Here is a 27,034-nt window from a genome sequence, read left to right as displayed (position 1 = left end):
CAAATCTTTGACACAATGGAGGATTTCTCCAGCATAAGTATATGCAGAGTCTCGTATAGCCGAGTAGTTGAAAACTGGTACTGAACTAATCCATCACTGTTCACAATATGTTGCTAAATGGCCACATTCAACAATTTGTAAAAACGAAAAGCATTCTGACACAGGAAGTGTGCTATTCAGCAATAGGTTTCAGCATTACACAACTCATTTGACACCTAATCAGGTATATTTTCAAATGTCCATATTTGACAGTGTATCTGGATTTAAAAGCAATGCTAAATTTCTAAAAATGTGAAATATTGGGTAACAAGATAACAAAGACACCATAGCCTCCGGTCTGGTTCTTCCTCCAAGTCCAAAATAAATGAGAGTTGTAGTAACTGATGGAGAAAGGGTATTCTGCACATGCTCAGAGGTAGATGGGTACTTCACACATTGCATGGCTCTGACAATAGGTCCTGGGATTGGGGCTGGTGAACCCTGGTTTCATGTAAATTTCATCTAAAATGCTGAAGAATGGGTGCTGTTTGGGTTGCTTGCATTGTGATTTTGTGGCAAGCCTTACACGTCAGTTGTAAGTATTTCAGCCTTACCTAATGATCCTTGCTTTTGTGTATGTGTGTGTCCCTAGATTTATAGTCCTAACCCCAGTTTTATAGTAAAAAAAACTTTGAAGCTGTTTGACCCTGTAAACACAAAATTCATGCATCTCACCCTGGGATAAATACATTCTTTTAAAAAAGCAGCATATGGACAGCCTTGGACTGATGTTAGTTTATTGTCACTGCTTGATAACGTTTAATGGAAAAGATACAAGAGTGCCAAAGAATTTTAATTATTTTTGTGATAAAGTTATATGTTCGGCCTTGAAAAAGTGAAGATAATGCTAGGTTTCATTATTATTCCAACTGTGTTTAAACAGACGACACAGAATGCAAACAAAAGCAGATGAAATTTGAAAAGTATTATCAATATTGTAGATAGCAGATGCCCTTTCCAATCAGAACAAGAATATCTTCTATAGCAACTTTATGGTTGAGTAGTTTATTCATTTCTATTAGAAGGTTGTACGTTTCTAAAATATGTAGATGATATCTAGGAAACCAACCAACCAGTAGGGTCATTTTGCTTGTTTTCCTAAATTTATTATTTTCACTTTTGCAGACTTGATCTGAAGTGCATTAACATGGGAGTGAAATCTTGTTGTGTTAGAATTCTGTCTTATATATTTGACCTTTCACTAAGGTTCTGGGAAGGCAACAGAAAACGATGTGCTAGTATTCCACAGTTACATTTAAAAAGGTAAGTGGCGGTGCTTATTTCCTTTGTGGGTTTCATTTGCAGTTAAGAAAGCATTATAAATGAAGTGCAGTACTTATATGTTATAATCCTAGATCAGATTTTAACAGCGAAGAAAACAATAAGAAAAATATTTTTAAAAATGGGGAATTACAGGACCAAGTTCTTATAAGCCCTTCAGTTATTTTAATACAAATCTTAAATTTTTCCCCAAATAAGAATGCACTGGGGAAAGGCCTCTTGGTTCTCAAGTGACTTGTCATTGAGTCTAACTCCTTCATAACCTATAAAATAGAAATAGTAATGTTGAGTATAAAGATGTTCGGGAATAGTTTGTCTAGACATGTTTGGTAACTGCAGGAATATCCTGGTACATTTCACTGGAGTTCGAGGAGGAAAGGAATTGTGTTTTTAGTATATATAGCCATTTTCATGTACTATAAAAATTTTGATTTAATTTTATAGTAAACCTCTCACCTTATTTCTCTCACTATTGATTTAGTGGTGCACTGTACAATCCATCTAAAGGATATGGAGATTTCAAAAAGAATGTTTCCTCCTTTATGGTTGTGTAGTTCAATACAGAAGTATTTGGCTTCTTAACAGACTCCAGGAATAAAATGTACTCCATAAATGTCAGGACATTTTAGGTTTTTTGTGCAGGGGGAGCGGGTGAAGAAAGTAAAATTGTGAGTGGCAGAGAGAGTTCCAGTGCTGAGCCATGCGCTTTCCAGCCAACAGGAAATGTCTGTGCTGTTTTTGTGCCATGTGGTATTGAGTTTTGATAACTTAGAAGAAGACACGACCACCAGAAATGACACCTCCTGCTGATCTGCTGTAACACACAGGAAGGACCATCTGTTAATATGTCAGCACTCTAAGTGCAGGACAGGTATTATAGGCAAAATATATGTCCAGAAAGGAAGGCAAGCACTGTTAAAATTAATATTATTTATGAGTGTAATTAAATTTGCTCAGCTGCCACACTTGGTTTTGCTAGCCAAAACCACTGTCTCTAATCATCACCGGCACTATGCATGTAGCATTAAGTTTTGGTGTAATTCTTTTGTGGGGCCCTCATTTGATTAACATCTTTTTCCACGAGACACTTAGGATGTAGTAGCAACAGTATGGAAATAGGTCCAGGGTTTTATTTAGGGATACATTTGAAAAAAATAGTATATGCTTTCTTTTTTCTGCAAGGGGATCCCAGGTGGATCTTCCTCCGCATCTCCATGTTTCTCTTCCCACAATCCTGTGAGGGAGTGAGGCAAAGACTGAGCAACTGGCCCAACACAGGACTGAGTGGAAGCCAGATCTCCTGGGTTCCAGCCCAGCGTTCTAACCCGTAGCCACACGAGCTCTCAAGTGCCAATTCTTGAAAGGAAAAAGGTGGCAGGATGGGGCAGGACCCACAGAAAAGCTCTGTTGATGCAACGGGTGTACCTGTGATAGATCTTTGTAAGTCCCTTGCCACTATTTCCATATTCCAGGCCAACACAGATCAGTCCAGAGTAAAGCTGAGTAATGGTGCATGAAGAACAGAAAACTCAAGCAGGTAAGCACTGCTGCAGACGACTTATTAAATCATATGCATGCATGCTGCATAATCCTACGTAACACATTTTCAAGGAATTAACAGTTTTGGAATCCATTCCAGAAAGCATGTTACCCATTTTGACGTGGCTGCCTTGAAACAACTTGGTTGAGGGTTCTGGGGAAGCAAGGTAGGAATGAGGCTCTCTGGCCCTGGTGGGCTCAACTCACACCCAGGGATGATGTGATGAACTCACCTTGGTTGGCTCCATCCATCGTTAGAAGTGAGCAAAAAGACGCAGCCAGTCTCTGAGGAAACCAGCTAGAATTGCCCCTCAGGACAAAGGATACATAGAAAGATAGAAACGAAGTGACTCAGAAGGGGTCTCCCGGGCGATCTAACCCGACCCCGGCTCCGTCCCGCTCCACTCATGTGGTTGTCCATGTTGACCAACCAGCTCGGTAGCATCGCCTTTCCAACCATTGTTGGTCAGGACCCATGTTGACATGCCTGCCCTCACCCATTCACAGCCTTAGGACATACCTTGTCTAACATGCAAGCTTAGGGTCAAAAAATCTCCCAAGAGGGAAACTGGGCTGCCTGGTAATTGATGCCTCCCAGAAAAAATGGTTCAGGCCAGTTCTCTCCACTGCCAGTTGGCAGCCATACTTGTTCCAGAAAAATAAGTATTTGTGTGTAGGAGGATGGGAAGTCCTAACTGAAGGAACTAGTATTGATTTTCTTAGATTTCTTGATTGCCTGATCTGCAAAATATTGGAAATATTTGTGAAAGAAGTGCCTGCCAGCACAGCTCAGCTGATTTAATGCATTTAAACAAGCCATTAAAGGCTGGATCAGAGTGTGATTAGATGTAGAAGCCAGTGGAAAGTCCATATAATGCGGCTATTTCCTGCCTCCTCCCCCACACATTAAAACCTTTGGAGAATGTGGTTTTACTTCTGAATTTTCCTTGTGCTTGTTCAAACAGAAGTTCATCATCTTGTGAGTCACCTGCTACAAATTAATCTGATTGTTCACAACCTTGTTTTACTTCAATCTTTGAAAAGTTAAAATTGAACTGCTTTTAAACTTTATTTCCCTTCCCCCATAGTCATGGTTAAGTCTGCCACCTCTAGCTACTCTATAGACAGAAGGGTGCTAGAATGAGGAGCTGACTTAGTTTATTTTTAATAGAAAGATATGCAGCAAAGGGCATTGAATATTGCTTCCTGTTCAGGGAGGTCCTATGGTATAGCATAGGATTTGTATACTGTAGAAACCAGGATCCATTCTTTGCATCTTCTAGTAGGGCCGGGATGGGAAATTCATCTGTCAAATAGTTTAAACTGCCAGAGAGGAACCTTCGGCTCTACAGAGAGTCTTAAAATCCAGCCCGCATTCATCCCATCAATAATAACTGATAGTCGGACTTTAGGATATGAAGTCCCACAACACCCTTAAGTTTAGGCATTAGAAAGCACCTCACTATTACCTAGGACTCACAAGCATACTGAATTCCTACATTATGTTGTGCAATGCAGGAATGCTATTATTATTATTATTGTTAAAAACTTTTCTATACCGTCCCATACTTAGACGTCTCAGGACAGTTTACAATGAATTAATTCTAAAAACAGAAATAAAAATAAAAATACTCTTGTTGTATTCATATATTCAGGATTATCAATTGGCATTCTTTGGATTAAATGTAACTCCAACCGTGTCAAGGCATGGGAAAATGAATGTGTGGGGACCAAAGTGGTAATGGGACTTCCCAGAATGCTCTTCTGAAATGTGTCCGTTGGGCCTTTGTCCTGCCACTGTCTAGCTCCTCTTGCGGGAGATCACTGACAAACCTCTCTCGTGACCACAGCCCTGCATTGTAAAAATGGCCATTTTACTGTATGAATTAAATCTTCATCCTGGGTTATAGGTTGCATTTGGCACTCTTAACAGAAAAGAAGCAATGAATATAGCAACTAAAACAGTGTGTGTAGAAATGGTTGAATATGGAAGATGATAATGATTACACCTAACATATAATTTAAACATAGATTTTTAAGACTGAGAAGCCCAGTCAGCATGAATCGCTGAAAATTCCTGCCAGACAGACCACTCTGGGAAGGCTGTTCTAAATTCTGAACAATTCTGAGAAGGGCCTCTTTGTAACCCTTACCTGCTTCACCTCATTTGGTGAGTCACCTGAAGCAGAGCAAAGGGAGATATTCAAATAGGGCAAAGGGGAGAAAATGGTCTTTCTATAACTTTGGCTCAAGCCACAGAAAGCTTTAAAGGTTAAAACCAGTACCAATGACCACGTGTATCTGTGCATGAACTAAACAGCATCACCAATTCCTAATCTCGTCTTTATTTTATTTCTATTCCGCCCAGTAGCCAAATAGCCAAAATGAATTAGGCTGGTGTTCTTTGTCCATCGTGGATAGGGTCAGAGTAAGTCTACCAGCTCGAGTTGCCATACTGTCTTGCTTTCATGGATCTCAGTGCAAAATGTACAATGCACTGTTAATGATGTAATGCAACCTGCAATTTTACCCTTAGTAGTGAAAATGTTGTCAAAACCAAATGCCTTAGAATAAAGCATAATCTGTATAAAATCTCAGTATAAAATTGATTAAAATGAAAACTGGCATTGTACCTCTTTTCTCCAGAAAAGTGCATCCACAGGTTTCTTAGCCTTGCCCTATGATTATATAATAGATTTAAAGTCTCTGATATCTGCAAATCTACATCAAAATATATTCTATAGCTGTAGGAAACAGCTCTGAATTGTTAACCTTCTCCCCAGGTACTGGAGGCTACACACTGCGAGATTAGATGTATATTTTCTTGGAGATATGCCACCCATAGAGGAGTCCATATTTACATCTTTTGTTGATATTTTTTATAGATTAAGAGTCTCTTTACTTGGGTGATAATTCTCCTAAGTACTGTAATTTGCTGCCTCTAATATTTGTCTTGAGTCCTAGTTTGCAAAATATATTTGAAACCACTTTATAAAGTCGCATAATTGCTTCTTTGTAGAGCGGGTATAATGAGCAGTTTCTTTATCCAGCCTTTATCCTGTTAACCTTAGAGGTGAGTGACTGCTTACTGGAGTAGTTGGGGAATGTCTTAGCGCTGTTGAGCCATTTAATTTCAGGACTAATTTCATAGCAGTGACACAGAATTGGCCATGAGCAAGCCAACAGTTATTTCAAGGGTTTTCAGCAAGGACCTGATGCAATGTGAAAATGAAATGGAAAGAAATGCACAGGTGGATGCTTTATTTGAAATGCACAAACTGATCTACATTTATTTTCAGAAACTATATAATAATACTGATGTGCACAAAAAGATCCTTACTCTATAAGGCATATTTGGGATTGTAAATAAACATCGCTGCTTAAACTCATTTTGCCTTATATTTCTCCCCCTTTTTCCCGTTCTGTGCAAGCTTATCTGCTTTTGGGCCCCTTTTGCTCCTTTTCCTTGGATGCACCACTGCACTGCAATGGAGCTGGAGCTGGAGTCCTTTCTGGGAGTCAAACACACCCAGAACACCACCCTGGAATTCTCCTTTCTGATACAGGAGTCAACATCTGCTCCTAATTCATTTTCTTCCTGCCAGCTTTGACTTTTCATTTGTACCAAATGTTTGGTGCGACTGTAGAGACATCCTCAGTCTCACCCAAATGTTGGTTATGTGAAAAGGTTGAGAATCGAAGTGCCCCAGGGTGGTGGGTGCGGCAGTGAATCCAGAGAAACATGGATCCAAAGTTCTACCATGGGGCATACATTACAAACTAGTGGTTCTCTGAATAGACCATTGGACTAAGCATAGTTTACCACATCAATGTACGGGGAATGTAGGGATTTTCCAGATTCCATAGGCTCCACTGTGGTAATACTTGGGTTTTCCAGCTGGCACTCAGTGTTGAGTTTGCTATACAGTAATGCCAAATAGCGATAGATGGTCCCCCTGGGCCTGCTTTCCATTGCCATGGATTCTGCCGTTTGGTAATAATATGCAAATTGATTAAGTTAGGCTTTGTAGCTTAGTTTGTATCACGTGGGCAGCAGAATTTGTATTATTATTGTTGAAATTGTTCTTGTTTAACCTAAGGATTGAGATACTGGGAGGCTATTGTACAGGATGATTTAGATAAGAATTATTAATTCTTGGAGGAGACTTGTTCTGTTGTGTGTTCCCACGTATGAGATACTAGCATTTCCTAGATTTATGGGCATTGTTTGTGAATGCAGAAGAGCACTGCTCTTCCTGTGCTCCATGTTTCGGCCTTCATGTGATCCATCTTGAAGAGCATCTTTGTCTGTTATGAAGTATGAAAAAGTAACTACTAATGCTTCTACATGCCCTTTATTTTTGTTGTTTAATCAAGTGTAGGCCTTTACCCTGGCTATAAATTTGATTTATTATTTCCTTGACTAAAATACCCTCACCTCTCTTCACTAGAACTTCCCTACATGGCACTCCCTGGATTTTTTCATGAAGTTGTATGGCAAGATTCTGCAGGAATTCTGCAATAGTTGCTTAATTTTGCACGCATGTCTGAAGTTACATGAGGTTGTATCAAGGAAGTGATCCCAAGTCTTGTAATTGTTGATGATTCTGTTTCCCTTTAATTTATATCTCACCTTTCCGATAAGCAATTAAAAAATTGTATAGTGCGTATACTAAAAAGTAGTAATATTTTATTAATTATATTACTAAATATAATTCGCAACCACATTCATACAAAATAAAAATACATGAATGCCAAATCCATGTTGAAAGCCATAGAGTATTAAAGTTTAAAGACAATATCATGACGCAGTTGAAACGCTCATAGTGGAGACAATCCAAATGGCTTTATTTAAACATTTGGCTACTGGCTCTGCAATTGTAATGTTACAGCCCTCAAATAAAATAATCAAGAAGGACTCAAAGATCCTTCCATGAAAGGAGTACATAATCGGATGAAACAAATTTCTTCTAGCCCATGGATGATAGCTACAATTAGAGAAGACATGCATAGCAGGTTCCTCTTTTTCACTGTTGGAGGAACAACACCTGTTATTAAGGACTCAGTTCTAGGACTGGCAGATGCTCTCTAGATGGCCGTGGGAAAGGCTCCAACCTTGCTGTCTCGTTGCTGGTGCAAATCACCTGCTTCTTTCTATGCTGGCTGCCACTCCATGGTTGCCAACTGACCTTGCAGCTTGTGCTTGGCACTGGGTCATGTGTTCTGGACCTGGGGAGGGGAGGGGTGAAGCCTCTGTCTTCGCGAGCAGGTGCGACACACTTGGATATTGGCAATCCAATTGGTTTGGAGGGTTGGATACTCCAAAGTATCCTCACCTCCATACTTTTTCTGCCCCCTATTGAAGTCTTCCCCAACCTTGTGCCTTCCAGACATGCTTGGACTGCAATCCCCAGACTTCCCAGTCAATGGCCCTGCTGGATGGGAATCCTGAGATCTGTGGCCCAAAAGCCACCAGGCTGGGGAAGGCTGTGCTATTGGATACCTGCAACCACACCTCTGAGCTTGGAATTCATGGGTAGCCACAATGGATGGTGCCATAACTGGATTGTTTAAATATTTACACCTGGATGTTCACAGGAAATGTTGCATGGAGCCAGAGAAAAGGCTTTTTTGTATCTGGAGGTGGATAATCTGATTAAGTTGGAAATCACAGTTTTGAAGTGTCAGGGGAAGCACAGGAACCTGTGCTGCTTCATTAAGATCTTAAAATTCAGTCTCCATTAGCCTTCATTTAACATTAAACAGCTCTCTCCCAATTCACACATAATGCACTGGAAGGCAATGTTCCCACTGAAACAAAACAGGTAAATAAACACCTAAGCAAAGATCAAAGAACCAGCCGTGCCTTGTATTTTCCTGTTGCATTTCCAGTTGCCAGTGAATTGTTCCTACAACCATCTCTCAGTGGCTAAAGAGTTCGACTTGGTCGTCAGACATTTAGTCTGCACATGTATTTTTAAATCTAGATGACTGAGATCCAGGATGAGAAATACATGAACCAAACTGATTTCTCTTGTTACTTGTTCAAAGGGCTGCACTGTACAGTGCAAATGATTCATAAGTGTCCATTGTTCAAGAGTCAGGATAAAGAGTTCAGAATCAAAGCTTTGCTTTAATGTATGCTCGCACTACTGTTTCTTTCAGTGAGACTATTTTCAGTCTTTACACACACACATGTGAATGACACAAGGGGGGAAAGAGTGCAAATTATGTCCAAAGTTACTTAAGTAGAAGCCGTACTTAATTCCACAGCTTTTCAAATGTAATTCACTGTCCCAAAGACTGGCAAGAAACCAGTGGGTTTTTTATGCTTCACCAGCAAGGCAATGTTTGGCCAAAGACAGTGTAGCAAAACTATTCCTTGAAAGTCCAAGGATTTGTGTTGGGACCAGTACAATTTTAATAAATAAATAAATATGAATGAATGAATGAATATTCAATATTCATCAGTTATCTCTAGTTGAAAGAGAACAAGCCAAGTGCACACATGACACCCAATGGTTCTGGATGATAAAAGCCCAAGTGGAGGTGAAGAATTTCCAAAAAGTAATAGCTGTGTGGCAGAGTTTACCCTCTGTATGCATAAGGTCCTACCTCTTTGGAAATCTCCGAAGAGTATTGGGAAATGACCATATGATCCCTGGATGGCTTTGATGACAGTTCCCATTGGCCTTTGCCGTCTGTGCTGGGGGGTGCTAATTGGAGCTGTAGCAAATAAATGAATAAATAAATAAAATCTGGCAATATAAGACTGCCTGTTTCACCTCTTCAAAAGGAGTGAAGGGGCAGTAAAATGGTAACATGAGGTTCAGAGTAAATAAGTGTGAAGTGGTGCACACGAGATCCAAACAACCCTGTGAGTTTGGAAAGGCCATTTGGAACAAGGAAATTGTGAGTGAGGAAAAGGGGAAGCACATTTGGTCCATCACCTTCCTGGTCTTGGTTTCCCCTAGGTGAAAGCTATGGAAATGAGCGATTCCAGTGGGATCTGATGGGATGGAAGGTTCTAAACTGTCTGTGACTCTCCAGGAAGAAGAGATGATAATCTCACCCCACCTCATCTCAAATGGGATGTTATAGAGCTGCGAAAGGTACGGAAAAGAACAACCCACATTACTGGTGTCTGTGTTACTTCCCATGGTGAAAAACTGATGCAGTTTCCTAATTTAGTCCAAAATTAAGCATGCTGACTTGGAACAAGGGTACCACAGTTTTTTCTATATGCAGAAATAGATCTTAGTGTTTCTTCACCGAAACTGGTCTGGGTGCAATTTTGTGCAATTCTGTGGCCAGTAGAGGTTGTGTGCATGACCGTGGTGGTGTCTCCATTGTGATCTCAAGAAAGCCCTCCAAGTTTGTAGAGGAGATGGTACCTTTGAAGGGCCCTCTCTCCACTCTCACAGCTGGTGAGGATCTCTGTGTTGGCTACATCCATGAAGACAGAAGATCTTGGAACAGCCTTGGCCCCAGGGGTGTTCTAGAGAAGGGGAGGAGAGAGGACTGCCAATCTTCAACAGATCCAGGCAGTGCCTCAGGCTCTTCTCTCTAAGGGGGAAAACTTTAGGTAGCTGAAATTGGCCACCTAATGTCCTTTGGGGGGAGACAGAGGTGCAACCCTAACCTTTGTGCTTTTCCCTGCATTGGATGCCTGCAACCTTCCATGTTTGGAGAGTTCCAGGCACCCCCATGGGATGGTATCTTTGATTAAATAGTAAGCAAACAATGGCCGTTACTGTGCTGCATGGACCTCTTTCCTTTTCTTGAGCTGGCCAGCTTTCTCCCTTAACTGACTAAATCAGTTCCTTGTTAACATCGCTAAATACATAACAAGTCTTGAAGAGGCAGCAGGCTATTCCCCCAAAGCAAATGTGGGCGTCCTTGGAAGCAAAGGAAAGCAAACATACAGAGGATTGCCACTTTCTTCTTAGCCAAGATGAGAAGGCGGAAGCCTCCTTATCCCAAGAGAGTTCACTAGTGCTACGGATGATCGACACGAGCCTTCCCCAGCTTTGGGCCCTCTGGGTGCTTGGGTCTATGATTGCCACAGCCCCCTGATGGCCGCTGGTTAGGAATTACGAGAGTTGCAGTCCAAAGTGGCTGGAGGATACCAGGTTGCAGAAAACGGATCTGCACTAACTTGTAGTTTTGATCCAGGAGTTCAGGTAGGGCCTTTCCCACTCCCTGTCCTATCTGGTGACGCAAAGGATTGAACCCGAGGCATCCTAAGGATATACCTGAGGAAGAAAGGTCTATCCTCTGAAAACTCATGCTACATTTAAGTCCCCCCGGTTTCCCATACCGCTCATACGAATAGTTTATAAAGCTCTATTCTGAACCAGCAATTTCACATTTGCAGAGCCTGGTGCTCACTTGAACTATTGGAGGTGAGAGCCTTTGGTGTCCCTTCCAAGGATGCTCCAACACCAGGTCATTCATCCAACTGTTGTTTGTGGCTCAACTTGGCCCAACACAGCTTGTTTTATCTTGCATTTTAACATTTCGTAGCCCCGAGGCATTGTCACTCTAGAACAACACTGCATTTACCCTCTTTAGGTGTCTTGTATCATGGCTGAGCACAGTGAATGGCCTGTACAAAACCTTACTTATCAATGGAATACTACAAGCTGGTGCAATCATCCTTTTAATTATCTCCTTCATCTCAAGTGTCACCAGCTAAGTGCTGGCATGGTCTTCTTTGAACATTTCAGATATTGTTACTTGCTGCCTTTCTTTCGCTTGCTATAATTGTGCGTGTAAGGTGATGAGGATAGTTCAGGTTTTGCCCTTGATTTGCTCAGTAGATTTATTTTGTTCCCCCCTCTCTATATTTGAGAACTTATTGAGGTATCGAGGAGAAGGGGCATAGATAAGATTTTTACCAAGCCTCCCTTGTGATTCTTTTGCCAGGGAACAGACTGCAAACAGATTTTCCTTCCCATGGCCCACATTCTTTTCCAGTGCTATCTCTCGCCTTGCTGGCATTTCCTGCCGTGATTGGAAAGGGCACTTTTGTGTGCGCAATCCTGTCTTAAGTTGACCTAGTTGTAATCACCTGGTTTGACTGGCTACAAAATAGAATATTTGGGAACACAAGAGCTGTACCATGTGGATCGAGTGTCTGTCTAATGCAGCTTTCTTTTGGCAAGAGGCGAATAGGCTGCTGGTGGGGAAATCCACTCGCAGGTCACGAGAGCATTAGCAGCATCCTGCCTGTGTCCCCTAGCAATTGTGTACGGAGTCATCCTTCCCATGGCCTTATTGGACTTCTCCTTTGGTTAGCCCTTGTTTTGAAGCTCTGTTGTGGTTTGGTCGTCCCTGCCGGCTACGCCCCAGAGAATGCTTTCCATCACATTCATCTAGAGAAAGAGCACATCGGCATCTTTTCCTTTCAATATGCAATGGGTTGATACTGTAAGAGAGGTGAGTAGGAGGACTCTCCCGCAGCTGTGTGTGAACAGGATCTCGAGAATGACCTCCATGCGCACATAATAGTTGGCCACAGTAATTGTCATCCTTTGAGCTTTGCCTCTCAGTCAGTGGGCAGGTAGGGGAGCCACAGACGCTCGGAGGCATATGGGTGACACTGCCTTCACTACGTGGTAAAGATTACTCTTCATCCTCTTAGTAATAATTTTATTGGGTCAAATGCTTTGCAATCCTCTCATAAGCCCCCACAGCAATCTGTTGGGAATGTTATTAATGGCCAAAATATACATCATATGTGATTTCAGGATACTTTCCCCAGCTCTGAGTTAAAACAAAACAAACAGGCAAAGGTGATTCAAAATAGAAAGGGGCTTATTAATTTCCATGGTTTTTCTACTCAAGATATTTCCACTGAGCTGGTTTCCCATTTACAGGTAGAAAGGTGTAGAATCCCAATAGCCTTTTCTGCATGAGAAGGAAAGTAGCTTCATAAATGCAATTGCAACTGAGCACCCGCTGGCAGGGGAAGGATCAAGCAGTTCCTCCCTCCTGCAGCCTCTCCACTTAACGGTAGAGCCATCTGTGACTGCTTTGCAGTTTAGAAAACTGCCAGGACAGGACAAGAATCCCACGCTGTGGCTTTTGCTGGATTCCAGGGACAGGCTCGCTGGATTCAGCTGCGGGTGTTAGAATGCTCCTCCTCGCATGCAGGAATACTGTCAATGGAAGAGGATAGCTAGTGTTTTGTTTTGTTTTCTTTAAGATACAGGGAAGACTTTTCTTTTTTTAAAATTGCAGGCAAATGTTCAAATATGAGATTGTGCCCTGTAGTCTGAATGGTGAGGAAAAATTATACCACATAATTCTGCCTGGGTTGCATGAGAATGTAGCTCAGTGCACAGAACGCTGGACTATGACCTGGCAGATCTAATCCCAATCTGGCTATAAAACTTTATTGAACAAATTTATGCAAGGCAGAGGTTGCATCATTAGTTCCCCTACCCACAAAGCTAAACCACCTGTTGCACATAATTTGGTGGTTTTGCTGTATACAAGGTAAGAGGGGGCCATGCAGCATTAAAATTTATCTAGTCCTGCCTTTAATCATGTGGTGAAAGGAGGCAGTCTAGCATCTGACTGGGTAACTAACTTTGCCAGCACCACACCTGTGCAGCATCTTGGACATTCCTGGAGAGCTAATGCCCATTAGATAATTGCCCTCTTGCCCCCTGAGATCTGCGGCAGAGGCCCTTCTCCGGGAACCCTCCGTGAAAGACATTAGGAGGTTGAGTACCCAGAGGAGGGCCTTCTCTGCGGTGGCGCCCCGCCTATGGAATGCACTCCCCAGAGAGGTCTGCCTGGCGCCGTCGTTACTTGTTAAGACCTTTTTATTTCAGCAATATTTTAATAAGTTTTAATATCATGACTTATATGTTTTTATTGCAACCAGTGTGGGCCGACAATTTTATCTATGTTATATTTTATTGTATTTTATCTATGTGAGCCGTCCTGAGGCTTTCGTGACAGGACGGCGTATAAATACTTTAAATAAAATAAATAATATAATAATTGGAATAGAAAGTCCCAGTCTAAGAGGACCAGTGGTCCATCCCAGGAGAAGGCAGCTTCCTCTGCCCAGCTGTCACAGGTCTTCTATGAACTGGAACGTGTGGCTTAAAAGTCAACATCTTTTGGCCGTGTTGAAGATGCAGAAGAACATATGCTGTGCTCCAATATATTTAAGAGGGTTGTGGAGGCTGCATTTTTTTATTAAATCAGTGACTAATATGAAGTGGAAAGTCCTTTGAATTACTAGAGTGGTATCCGCTTTATTCTGTAAGCAAAATGAAAAGGGGTTGGAACACTGTCCTTGAAAGGAAAACCTGGGCCTGATGGTTTTAGAAGCAAGTAAAGGAGGTAGGGCTGAAGCTCATGAGATCGTGCATGCAATGGAGAAGATCTTTTGCTCCCTTTGTCGTGGCCTTGGATGCTGAATGGCGGAAGATTCAAGGAGAGAGAAGAAGGTATTTCTTCACAGGTGCATAGTCAAACTATGCTGTGAGGTATGAAGATGGCCACCAACTTAGATGCTCTCAGAAGGAGGACTGGGCATATTTATGGAAAATAGTGACTCGTGGATGGATGGCCATATGCCAGCTCAAGGAACAGCTTGCCTCTGAATGTCAGCTGCTGGGGAACAGATCGGGGAGAGGGCTTCCCAGAGGTACCAGGCTGGCTCCGGTGTAGGACAGGGTATGGGGCTCCACAGACCTTGGCTCTGATTCTGCAGGGTGGTTCTTGCATTATTAAGAGAGTGGGAGAAGGTACAGAATGGGAACACATTCCAAACTGAACATTCAAGTTTCACCACAGCCATAAACTGTCATGGACAACCCCATTTTGTTTTGGTGATATTAAGTTCTGAACTAACCCTGATACTGGTTAGTATCCTTAAACAACCTGGAGGAGAAAGACTTGACAAAGAGAAATTTCTAAAGAAAGTCTCATTGCACAGAAATGAGGAATATGGAAATTCATTTTGTCTAGTTCTCTTTTGCTCTCTTCCTTGTTCAGTGTTTTTCAGATGCATGCTCTGAAGTTAGTTTTCAGAGTCAATTTTTGGTTGCTCTCAGAAATATTGTGGCGAACCTAAACATTGAGGTGAACTGTCCTCTGACAAATCGCCTTGCCTTTTTGGAGAAACTGGGATTTCATACATGGTCAGGGAACTATTCCTTGTTCTAGAAGTTTGCTTCAAGAAGAGGGCAATAATTCCTGTAGGATCTGCTAAAGGACGTTTGAAGACTTGTAATCTTCTAAAGTCAACTGAAGATTCCTCCCAGCTGGGCATGGGGATGATGCAGGCAGTGAGATCGCACAAGTCAAGGTTCTGATGGAAGGTGCAAACAGCTTGAATGACTATTAGGACTGGATGTTTGTAAGAACTGGATGCCATGGCTGAAGTCAATGCTGCTTCCAGTCAAGCCATATTCATTGCTTTCGGAGCTGGAGAGCCTACCAGAATTAATTTGTCCTAGTCATTATCACTGCACATCCTTAGACCTCTGAAACTCTAATATTGAATACAAGGCCATCTCAAATTCTGTAAGTAAATCTTCCTTGGATTGCAAGTTTGATGGGAGTTAATGGGACCTCCCACCAAGTTTAGAGTTGTGCTGAGAATATGTTCAAGGTAGCTTCCCAGCAACACTATCAGGTAACCAATGTTGGGTTCCAAAAATGCAGGGTATTCTGGATTTGGGCAAGTGATGTCTCTGACATGCCGAATATTATCCTGGTTCTCGTGCACTAGGTTCTCCTAGGCTCTACCTTTGACTTGTTACAATGCACTGATTCTGCCAGTCTTGGCTCACCTACTCTGTCCCAGATGGCTAGCAATTCTGAAATTAAGCATCCTAATTGTATTATTTGATTGTAGTTTATAGTGCACCAGAAGAAACCATTATTATTCTGCCTTTGTCACAGAATCAAAGGACATGAAGATCTATGTACACACTCTAAGACAGTATTATCCATGCATAACCCATATCTACAGTGTACATCATCCTCTTAACAGATTTGTACTCCCCTGATTACAGTGCACGATAAGTGAGGCTCCCATGCCTGTTTGCCTGATTTGGGGAATAATTTAGCAAAACAATCCAGATGGCTCAACCGTGTTCTCTGTTAAAAAGATTTATGAAGTGCTGCAACACTCATAGCATTAGTCAGTTCTGAGAATGGCAGTGTCCAAGCTTGTCTGACTGGCTCTTGGGCCTCTTCCCACAATGCTTTGTGCTTTCAAAACTCATAGAAGTGCTGTATGCAAATGATATGTAATGCATTTCTTCACACAATGCAAAATTAACATGAAGAATTCATTACCCCAAGCTCTGTTGATGGCTGCTTTAGAAGGAGCTGTTGCTAGGCTGTTCCATTTTGAACTGAAGGAGAAAGATTTTGGTTTGAAATGTTTTACTCGTGTGTGTGTGTGTGTGTGTGTGTGTGTGTGTGTGTGTGTAGCCTTTGCCTAAACCCATTTTGTTTGCAGGGGGTTACTTTTATATAAAGGTCCTTAAACTGCTGATCTATCCTAAATATAAGAGCATTTTTCTAACTCAGTGCAATGTTCTACCCTCTAAGCAACTGGATGATAGATACAATAAAAATTCTATTTAATAACAAATGTATTGCCCCATGATAGTAAAGATGTGGATTTTCAATATCTCCATGAAGAAGAACAGGTTTCATGCACTCTATGGTCATTGTGTTTGCCAGGCCCAAACTTTCAAAAAAAAAAAAAGTGTGTATATGTGGGCGGGGGGTGGGTGGGAGGAATTTCCTACTTAAAACCAGTTATCTGTCTCCAAATGCAGGACAGCTTTTTCTCTGGCTCAGTGCAATATTCTATCTGCTAATGGAGAGTGTGTGTGCAAAATCAGAACATGTTTAAATGTTTGATAAATTATTTTGATAAGTTAAACATTTTATCAATGTATCAATCATAACTCCATGATTGTTTCATAAATATGTCCTTTAGTTCATCTTCACCTTGTTTTTCACTATGCATGCCTCATTTTTTACTTTATATCTGCAGTTGATAGGCCATAAATAATAAACTAGTGCTTTTATATATAGCTGGAGTCTAAGCACACACCAGCTGAAATTACAAATGGTTCAAGCGCAGTAAAAACTGCACCTTATGACTTTTCTAATTCTTAGAAAAGGGGTCAGGATAGTTTGGATTCCAGGGTCTAAGGCAGGAGATTGTGCTTCAACCATGGAGCATCATTGACTCTCTCACCAGCTTCTCTTCAGGGTGAGGAACACCATCTTGGGCAGAGGTTAAAGGGCAACTTTGGGGGCGGGGAAGGGAGGAGACCAGAGTGGCTGGGATACAAGGAATCCTGAAGCTGTTCCATCTTCCTTCCATCTCTCCATGTGATGTTCCAGCTAGAAGGGTGATAAACCCTGGCTAGCAAAAACTCAGAGCTGGAAGAGGAAGATTGCCACTGAAGCAGCTCTCTCTCTGCGCTGGGTCCCCCTGAGTCCAGAGTTTGGGGACTTAGAGCATCCTGATAGAAGTGCAGCTGGGAAAGCTAAAACGGAGCTACCATGTTCACAGGCAGTACATCCTGTACATCAGGGTATAACAGGGAGAGCTGTTAGCTATAGGTCTGCTTGTGAGCAACTGAGAGCCGTTCGGCAGGCTGCAGACACTCAGTTTCATCTCTGCTCTAAAGCAGGTTCTCTCTTAATGCCTGTTTCTTGAAAATCTACGCACCTGAGCCAGGACTGTGTGGGAACAAGATAAATGCGGGACTCATGTTTCAATGCTTCTGCATGCTTGATCACCCCATTTAGAATCCTGTTATGAGAAGGCATACGTTATGTACCCTGTTTTTCAAGGTATTCTGTAGGCATGGGTGTTGCCTCTGTGAGATGCCTATATACATAATATTTTTATGAATGGATTTTCTGTCCTTTTTGGATTCTTGAGGATAAAATGCAGAGCAAATCAGTTAAGCATAGTAGGAAGACGGAGCATTTGTATACTTTGCCTTTTTCACAGAGATTTGATCCCTCAGAAAATCTGCTTAAATAGGGTTACAACTACTTTGCTATGGACTCTAATTATGAGAAGGTACTGCTAGTAAACAGTGTTAGGTGAAAAGACCACGCAAAGGGGGCGGGCAAAGCCTCAAATATCAATGTCTGGAGAAGAGGAAGCTGGAAAGGAGCAGCTGGTGTTGCAAATTTCTTATGAAGCCCGTGGCAAAGCTATTTTAGCAGCTTTTGAGAAAGGGATGGATGTCAGCTCTCCGTCGTGTAGCTTTCTTGTGGAAATGGGCTCCTCACAAAGAAAAGAACACAGGGCTGAGAAAGGATTCTTGTCCAAGGCTTACGAAAGTAAAGATTACAAACGAAGTGCATGTCTCTCTCTCCCCTCAAGTGATGTCCCACTTCAGCAAGCATGAGGCTGGGATTTTCTGCAACTAAGTTTAATTCTTTGTGGTGTTGCTGCCATTATACAGAATGTGCAAGGGCTGTTTCTTTGCAGTGGGTGGTACAAGGAAGGAAACAGCTGCACATGTGGTGCAGGGAGAATTTAATGCCCATCATAACAAAGGAATCAATCTCGGGAAAGATTTCTTTGGAGATAGTGCTGGCTTTGGTTATAGATTTTCTTATTCGATAGGAGAGCATTTTTGTGATGACAGCTTATTGGCATATCTTCTGCAAGTCCAATAAAGCACAGAGCTGCAAAACTGCAACACTTAAAATAAGACAACGCGCACGCACAGAGCAGATCAACCTAATTTCAGCACAGCAAACAGAAAACAAAAGCTGTATATGACTCCTTAGCCTTTGTGCACATCTGCATTATTATAAATGCTAATATAATTCGGCAATGATAAATAATTAAACAATTATGGTCATGAATCAATAAGTTTAGCACATTTTTTCATCAGCAAATTGTACTGTATAAACAAGAAAAATAAATTACCAAGTCTAATTTTTTTCTGGAGAAAATTCCAAGCATTTTATATCTTATAATTAAAAAAAAGTATTAGAATTCAATGTCAGATGCTTAGAACTTTAAAATTTCCTCCCAGTTTTAATCAAACACCATTAAGTTGTCATGTTTTGTCATGTTTTATGTTTTTGAATCTGATTAACATTTTGAGGTCTGACTTCTGTAATCATATTCTTTGTTTCCCTCTGCTAAAACCCTTCCCAACTCATATCTTCTGTAAACACAATTTATTGACCTCATTGTATGTTAAATATAAAGAAATATTGTAAAATAAGTAAAACAGAGCCAGTGTTTTACCTGTTCTAACAGAGCAGTAGGGAACAGGAGAAAGAGCAAAGAATACCAGAGAATCTCATGGTTCCAAACACTGCTATGCACACAAACTGCCCCCATCTAACAACACTGGAATCTGCTTCGTTAGGGTACCATTATTAATATGTTTCTGCAACACAACAGTCAGACTAGGAGGGGGCATTTTCAGTGGCAGAGCGAATGCTTTGCACACAAAAGATACCAGGGTCAGCACCCGCTCTTTCCACGTACGGTGCTGAAAGAATCTTGCCTAATGAGTTATCATTGCCTAATTTGGCAACCTCTGCTAGTCATTGTTCGACAGTACTAGCCAAGAAGGGCTAATGGTTTGACTCAGGTGATATAAAAGCTCAGTTACCAGCCCCGCCAGAAAAAATAAAAAAATAAAAAAGGAGCTTTTCAATCCAAGGCGATGCCTCACACATGCTTGCTATGGGCTCTTTCAATGACGTGAACTTCTAGCTTCACGTCTGTATTTTAAGAGCAGTTTTCCTCATTCTTTTAGAATGGGGAAAATGGAGAATTATTTCTGAAAGCAAAAGACAAGGCATTTTCCTGATGTGCAATCTGGCTATAGCACAGTGCCTGAAAGGGGTTATGTAGCAAAGAGCAGGAAAGGAAAAGCTCTTTTTTTATTGTTTGGATTTCAGTTCTGCGATGCAATTGGAAATAGTTCCAGCGATTAACTGTTTCTTGTGCAAAGGCTCTGTGTCCTGAACTGTGGGGGGGGGGGGGGGAAGTCATGTCGGTCTTTCCTATGCACTTATTCCTTCTTAATGGAATGGCAATTAGGTAGGATGCATCTGTGTGACTGGTTTACTCTTGTGCACCTGCACGAACAGAATCTGTCTTCCACTGAACCTTTCAGTTCCAGAAAGGCTAATTAAAAGTTCCCACACTACAAAAATGGAGCAGGAGGAGAGCTGGGAGGTATTTTGCAAATCTGTTCCCAAGACTTATGGTTTCTCTGCACTAGAACATTAGGATTTATGATGCAGATATCATTCCTGGGACTTTGGAACCTGCCTAGACTTGGCACCCATTTGCAGAGGACTCCCTAAGCATTGAAATTTAGGTCCGTCACCTAGTTAACATTATTAGCTGATTCAGCTGGGGCATCTTTGCAGTTAAACAAAATGTTTTTATTTCTTAATCCAACAGATTAATCAACTAAGCATTGCAGCCATATAATAGTACCATTGTTACTGATTGCACATGCAGCACTCTCTCTCTCTCAAACTGGAATGTGACTTGAGAAGCAAGAAACTAACACTGAGTTCCAATGCTCAGATGGTCTTTTTACCATAGATTAGTGGAATGACTCTTTGCATGCAAAAAAGCCCCTTTTCTTTTCCACCTAACTGGGTTTGCAACCTTCTTGATCAAAGTGGCGTGAGAGTTGAGGTGTCGACATATTTGCCATGAACTGGGGCTGAAGCTCTTTCAGGAGAATGCAGCCCCCCTGTAAGTTTTACTCCAGTCCACATGGCGGGATCTGTAAGTTTTGGATGACAACTCCCATCATGCCTGACTGTTGGCCTTGTGGGCTGGAGCTGATGGGAGATGTGGCCCCAAACATTTGGAGGGCATCGACTTGGAGAAAATTGCTCTACTTTATACCCCAATCTCTACTGGAGAGAAGAGTACTACTCACTACCTTCCATATTGCTTACTCTTCCAGCCCTTCATACTCGCCAAGGAAATACCACCACACAAGTGTGTGCTGGTTAAACTGTAGAATGTTGTACAGTTTTTATTTTGTTTCTGGTAGCAAAACCTCACCCTTCCTCTCACTTCCATATTCTCAAATGTACAGAACCCGTCCTCACAATTAGTGTGTTTGAGACGTGAGGCTTGAACCAAGATGGAAGCAAATTGTCTGTCTCCTGGTCTGTTCTCACAGTGTCCACAATGTAAGGAAAAATTAGGATGCTTCATATTTCGTATTTGGCAAGATTGGCTGTTGCTTAGCTTTTACTACTATTGTTGCTGCTTGTTCTCAACCAGAGCATAAGGAATCCTATGCTTACTTGAACCCTTTCAAACCCAAACATGGGCCTTACCAAAACATTCCCCTACAATTGTACTTTTCAGGAGAAGATCAGTAATGGCAGGGGTCTTTGGGGAAACATCAGTAAGCTTTTGTGGAGTTCCAGGGCTCATGGAACACAGATACTATCCGTGTATATGTGCTTAAATGTTGCACTAGTATGAGCAGAGACATTTTCATGTGTCCTTCATACCTGAGGGACACACACCAGGGAGGGAAGGCAAAGTCTTGTGGGACTGTATGCCCTTGTACACACAGACTCTTCAATGGATTGTGCAAACATTATGGCCATTAGCAGAATGAGGATGGGGCCAGTTTTAACACTATAAATATTGAGAGCAACTTCTTTTCTTCTGGAGCCAGTTTCCTTTTATGTCTAGCAGGAGGGAAATGACATGAGAATTAAAGGGAGAGCCTTAAGAACATCTCTGTTTTTTTCCACTGCTGCATCTACTTTTCCTCATAGTCCTTCCTTACCCTGCCTTTTTCCCCCTTGGAAGAACGTCACCATATTTTACTCTGTGGAGATATACACATACATATTCCTTTTAATACCAGTATGCATATTTTGCAACCACTAGATTTCATTTCACTGTGTGGCCCTTAGCTGCTTCCTTTATGCAACATGCTTGCTCTGTATTTTTATTTCAGAGATTCCTCGTCTACATTTTCCTCCACTTTACTTGTTTGTCATAGTGATTTCCAAATCATTTTTTGTAGGACAAATATTGAAACTTTAAATGGTCTGTTTCAGTAGACTGCCACCAGTTATGTTATGTGGCAGAAGATGGTGATTTGGCTCGATTTTCTGTGAACCTTTTGCAGAAAGCAGCAGTAAGATAATTATTAATTCACTGATTATCCGTAGTGTAATGGAATAAGAAGCCTAGAGATGCATCAACATACACAACACTTACAAGGTAAAATGAGTCAAAAGAAGGACAAGTCCTGCTCCAAGGAGCTCACCTTCTAAATCATTGCTGTTTTCCTTTGTGAAGGTTTTGGGGACTTTGGATTTATTCGAGGATAACCTTAAGAACAGACCCACTTAGTTTTAGCTTGGAAAACTGAATTGCATGATGCACAGCAGGCTTTAAAAATATTCAAAGATGTTACTTTCATGCCTCAAATCCTTGAAAAGCCAAATACATTCAGTTCTGAAACTGTATCTTGGTTTTCACTGTAAAAGAAGTGGGGGGGGGAGTGTTTAATAGCACATATGGCATAATTTTATTTGACATCTGTTTTGTAACAAACAATATTTAGTTCACTTATTTGCCGAATGAATACAGTGCATACTGCAAACAAAAAGTCCAAGGAACGTTTTTATGTAGTTTGTAATATATCAATATTTATTGTAAAAGAGGCCAAAAACGTAAACATAAGTGTGTTATTGATTTCAGCATGCAAAACATTGATTAATGCATGCTCCCAATGCAATGAAACTCTGTACAATGCCTTATGGGGTATGAAAATAAGGTAGCTTTCAGAAAGAGTAATTGATATTTTCCCATTGGTGACATTTAGGCGTATGCCCTCTCAACCTAATTTGTGTCATTGTATAGGAGACAGATGTCAATATATTTTAGGATGCTTCAGTTCATAGCAGCAAAAATGGTGTGACTATCAGCTTAATTGTGCAGAGTGATTGATTCTAATGGAAGACAAACCCGAAATGCATTTCATTGTTGGCAGGTCTAACAGAAAATTGTTGTGAGTTGAAGACTCAAGCACAAATAAATTGCACATTGAAAAGGATTTATTTGGGACAATAATGTGGCTTTTCCAGTGTTTTATATACCATTGGTTCTTCTATATCTGCATTCAACAAAACATTCAGGGGTGCCAAAGGGCTGTAGCATTCAGATTGTGACACTCAGGCTCACGGTAAATCCCCGTGTTCAAGGATGGGCAAGCGACATCCAGGTTCAGTTCCCATGTGCAAATGGGGAATGATGGCCTCTCTCATGAGCTGATCGGAAGCTGTGATGCTGGGTGAGTAGATGCCCCTCCTTGGGCTGTGTGTTTCCAACCAAGAAGAAGGCAGCAAACAAGATTGTAATAGTGTGTTTTTAACTATCCCTTCCTTTTTCTTCTCCATTTCTTTCTCATCTTGACCATGAGAGCCCCTTGGTATGTTGGTGAGAATCTTGGCCTGGGCATTGGGCATCTGGACTCCAGTCCATGAAGTTCACTTTGGCCAACCATTCACTCTCAGCCTGACCTTCTCAGTGAGTGCAGAGGTCTTTATAAGCTGCCTTCAGCCAATACAGCCAAGCAAAGCACCATGCTGCCAGTCAGACATAAGCAGGAAGCCTTTCCAGCATGATCGTTCTTTGTCCTCCTACTTTTAGGGTATTGCATGCATGAAGAAAAATGGAGCTTCAATGATCAGTCATTCTGTAATGCAAACTAAAACCTAAATTGGATAGAGTGATAACTTTCATTTCAAAGGTCTCCCACATGTCTGTGAACACCATATGAATTAACCAATTTGTTGCATCTGCATCGCACCTTTCCTCCAAGGAGGCCAAGGCAGTACACGTGTTTCTCTTCCTGTCCTCCTCCTAGATTTTATCCTCATAAGAACCCTCTGGGATATGCTAGTCTGGGAGTCAGGGACTTGCTAAAGTCATTCCTTCAGCTTCATGGCCATACAGCAAGTAGAACCCAGAGCTCCAAAGTCCTAGTCCCACATTCTGAACTGCACTGGATCTGTCCTAGCATAAATGCAGCATGTTATACACTGCCTAGCCAACCCAGGGGTGGCATATAAATTAATTAAATAAATGAATAAGAGGCACAAAGGTGGCTGTGTGTGCTTGATTCCTGTTGCTTCTCTTCTCTTGTTTCTTAGGGCAAACACATTACCTGTAAATACCTGTAATTTTTATACTTTGTTAAAAAAATGGCTTCAGGAAGGGGTGCTTTAGTGAAGAGAAGTAGCAAGGGGGAGATATTTAATCCTTTTTCCAATGCTTGTGGTTCCGGTCTAAATCTCCCTCTCCTGAAGCAGAAATGTCATGTTTGAGGTTTTGTTACAGAGATGCATGTCACAAGTATTTTTCATCGATCGTTCTTCAACTCTCAACAATGTTCAGGCTACCTCTGGAAATAAGTACCTTTTCATTGTAGTAATATTTAAAAATTATGGAAATGTGGGTGCAGAACTGAATCAGATGGAAAATAAGTCTCTATTTTTAGTGTTCTTTAAAATAAAAAGGGAAATGGTGAAATGGTCACCTGGTTTGCTTGGTCACGAAGGCATCAATAAGCCCCATTGGCCTGTCTAAAACACAGCACCTGCATGGCTTGGGTTCAGACAACACGGCAAGCTGTATTCAGACAGGTAATTAGGAAAACCATGCCCAGTGTGTGAAGGCACCTCCAGACTCAAAAGAATCACCTTGGAAACATTTTGTATGTGCAGTGGGCTACTGTATTTTGAACTTTTTATCAGACGTTATGGGGTGGGTAGGAATTAAGAAATACAGGTAGGAATTAAGGGTAGAAAAAATACAGGTAGGAATTAAGAATCATTAAGAATCATTAGTAAGTTGACTGAACTGAAAATATTAAAGATTTTGATGGCCAGCGTAAAACCACATATTTAAGCTTTCTAAATGACACTTTTTCCCTTTTTTCTTTTTAGTAATTTATACCATCTGTGTTAAAATTTGGAGGCTAAAAAGCAAAAGCAGTGGAACAAATGTTGGTTCCATAAAACAGTCCTAGTTCATTGTTGAAATTGTCACACATTAACGTTTCAGGCCATCTGGGTAGACAAAAGACTCTAACCAGCTTGCAAAGATGATTTTATTGGTCTGGTATTAATCAGTATGTGGCATAATATTTAAGCTAAAAGAAATGATGAGGTGAAATTGAGTGCCTGCAGTTCCCCCCACTCCCCAAAATACAGTGCTAGATATATAATAACCTTATTACACCATGGAGAATGGCAGGGTTTTTTTATTGATTTGTTTTAAAGAAAAGATCATGTAAATACTAAATGATACATAATAAACCATACAATATTTATAATTTGCATTGGAAAAATAAAATCTGAACCTTTAAGAAGTAATCATTCTTGGCATGTTGGGAAGCATAGATTTAAAGGCTGCAGCATGGTTCTATTAAATTGTGGCACAGCCATGGTTTTGTTGGAATTAAGCTTATTTCTCTTTTGTAACATAGTCAATCAGATTACACGTGGCCTGAATGAATTTTATGGTTTCTTCCCCATCTTAGATATTCAGAGCTTTCATGAACCTTGCAGGCAGCCTGATTCTTAAAATAAGTGCTGTCCCCTTGGAAATCAGCAGGGAAGTTCTGGGCACCCCAGAAGTTTAAGGGTTTGGCTACACAGGGGGAAAGCATATGCATTGATACCACCTTATTATCTGATTTATTCATGTTAGAACTTCCATATGCCACTTCCCTTTTTAAAGAACCTCAGTGCGGTTCACTACATTTTACAGAACAATACAGCATTCAAGAGAGAGTCGTTTCTCCCATTGCCCAAAGGTTTTACGTTTATTTCTTTGCACCACCAGTGCTGGGAGCAACAGCATCAATTGTGCTCGTAGCTTGACTGGAATTTTGCATCCACATCATACCTCTTATCTAGCATCGTTTCAGGATTTGCGGTGGGTAGAGTAAATCCATCCCCATGGAAAATAAAGGTGAAGAACATTTGGGAAAAATTCTGCTGATTTTTATTTCCAAGGGGAAACAAAACAAGAAAAATCTTGGGACATTTCTGGGACAACTATCTTTTGAGAAATTTAGGATCATTCTAGTTGTCTTCTCAGCATGTTCCACACAGCCTTCCAAGTGCTAAATTCCTCAGAGGTGATTGTGGGTGCATCTCGTCTCCAAAGATGGTGCTGATCGTGGTACCCCATCCTTGTGAGCCCTGCAGCAGCTCTCTGTGCATCTGGAGGAGGAGCATCAACTCCAGCTCCATGGAAGACCCGCAGCTAATATATCAACATCTGACTTCCAATTTGCTGGAAGTCCCCCCAGCAAATCAGTGCGGCTCCTAGTTTTCCCCCTGCCTCATTCTCAGGATATTCTGTACTTTATTTGGAATCTTTTGTGGTGTTTTCCACCATATTGTGAGGTGACCGAGAATACAATGTGTTTTTCTCTTTCCTTCACTTAGACATTCTGCCGTCTCTCAGGCTGCCTGCATTTCCTGTTCTGAACAAGGTCTGTGGGATCCATAACCTCAGGATGTCCTTCCCCAGTTGGGAAGTCTTGAAAGCTGAGAATGCGACTGCCTGATCATGCCATAAAAGACATGACATTCTCTCACACCCTCTTCAGCCACCTCATGACGAAGGTAAGCCAGAGAACCATGAACTAGAGGTGTGTCAAAGCTCTGCAGAATCTGTCCCTCTAGGATCTGCCCGCTTCATCTGGGGCTTGAAGAGCTTAGAGGAAGTCCATGGACGCTTGTGGAATGATGGCTGTGCAAATGGCAGACTTCTTCCTGTGTGCCCCAGAGCATTCATGCTCTGCTTGCCAGGAAGTTGGATGCATGGCTGTGCCAAAGCAGACCAGAGCTCCAGGAGATGAGCTCAAGAAGCCTGATAGATTCCCACACCCCAACCAGACTTCTCACACATCCTGAATCAAAGAATGAGAATTTCCCCCCTGAAATTTCTCGTTTGAATTTCTTTCCCCAAACATTTTCATTTATATCAAAGTGAAACAGAATAGCCAGACGATGGTGAAAAGCCAGGGCAAACAAATACATTTTAAGTAATTATCAAAAATGCAAGGTTGTCAGTCTCTGGCATATGTGCTACAGAGGGAAGCATCAC

The 27,034-nt window shown here is 41.4% G+C and overlaps 1 long non-coding RNA gene across 1 annotated transcript; it reads left to right on the top strand.

The window, feature by feature from the left end:
• Positions 1-1,199: 1,199 nt before the first annotated feature.
• On the top strand, positions 1,200-26,522 carry LOC123022140. The gene is made up of 4 exons (XR_006414473.1): positions 1,200-1,302; positions 2,793-2,857; positions 9,834-9,971; positions 26,371-26,522. It is a non-coding gene; the product is annotated as an uncharacterized LOC123022140 (long non-coding RNA).
• The last annotated feature ends 512 nt before the right edge of the window (positions 26,523-27,034 follow it).

This window comes from Varanus komodoensis, unplaced genomic scaffold, assembly GCF_004798865.1.
Source record: "Varanus komodoensis strain SLA01 unplaced genomic scaffold, ASM479886v1 scaffold19, whole genome shotgun sequence".
NCBI classification, from domain to species: Eukaryota; Metazoa; Chordata; class Lepidosauria; order Squamata; family Varanidae; genus Varanus; species Varanus komodoensis.
The sequence above is the reverse complement of the archived record's forward strand: the minus strand, read 5'-3'. Positions and strand labels throughout refer to the sequence as shown.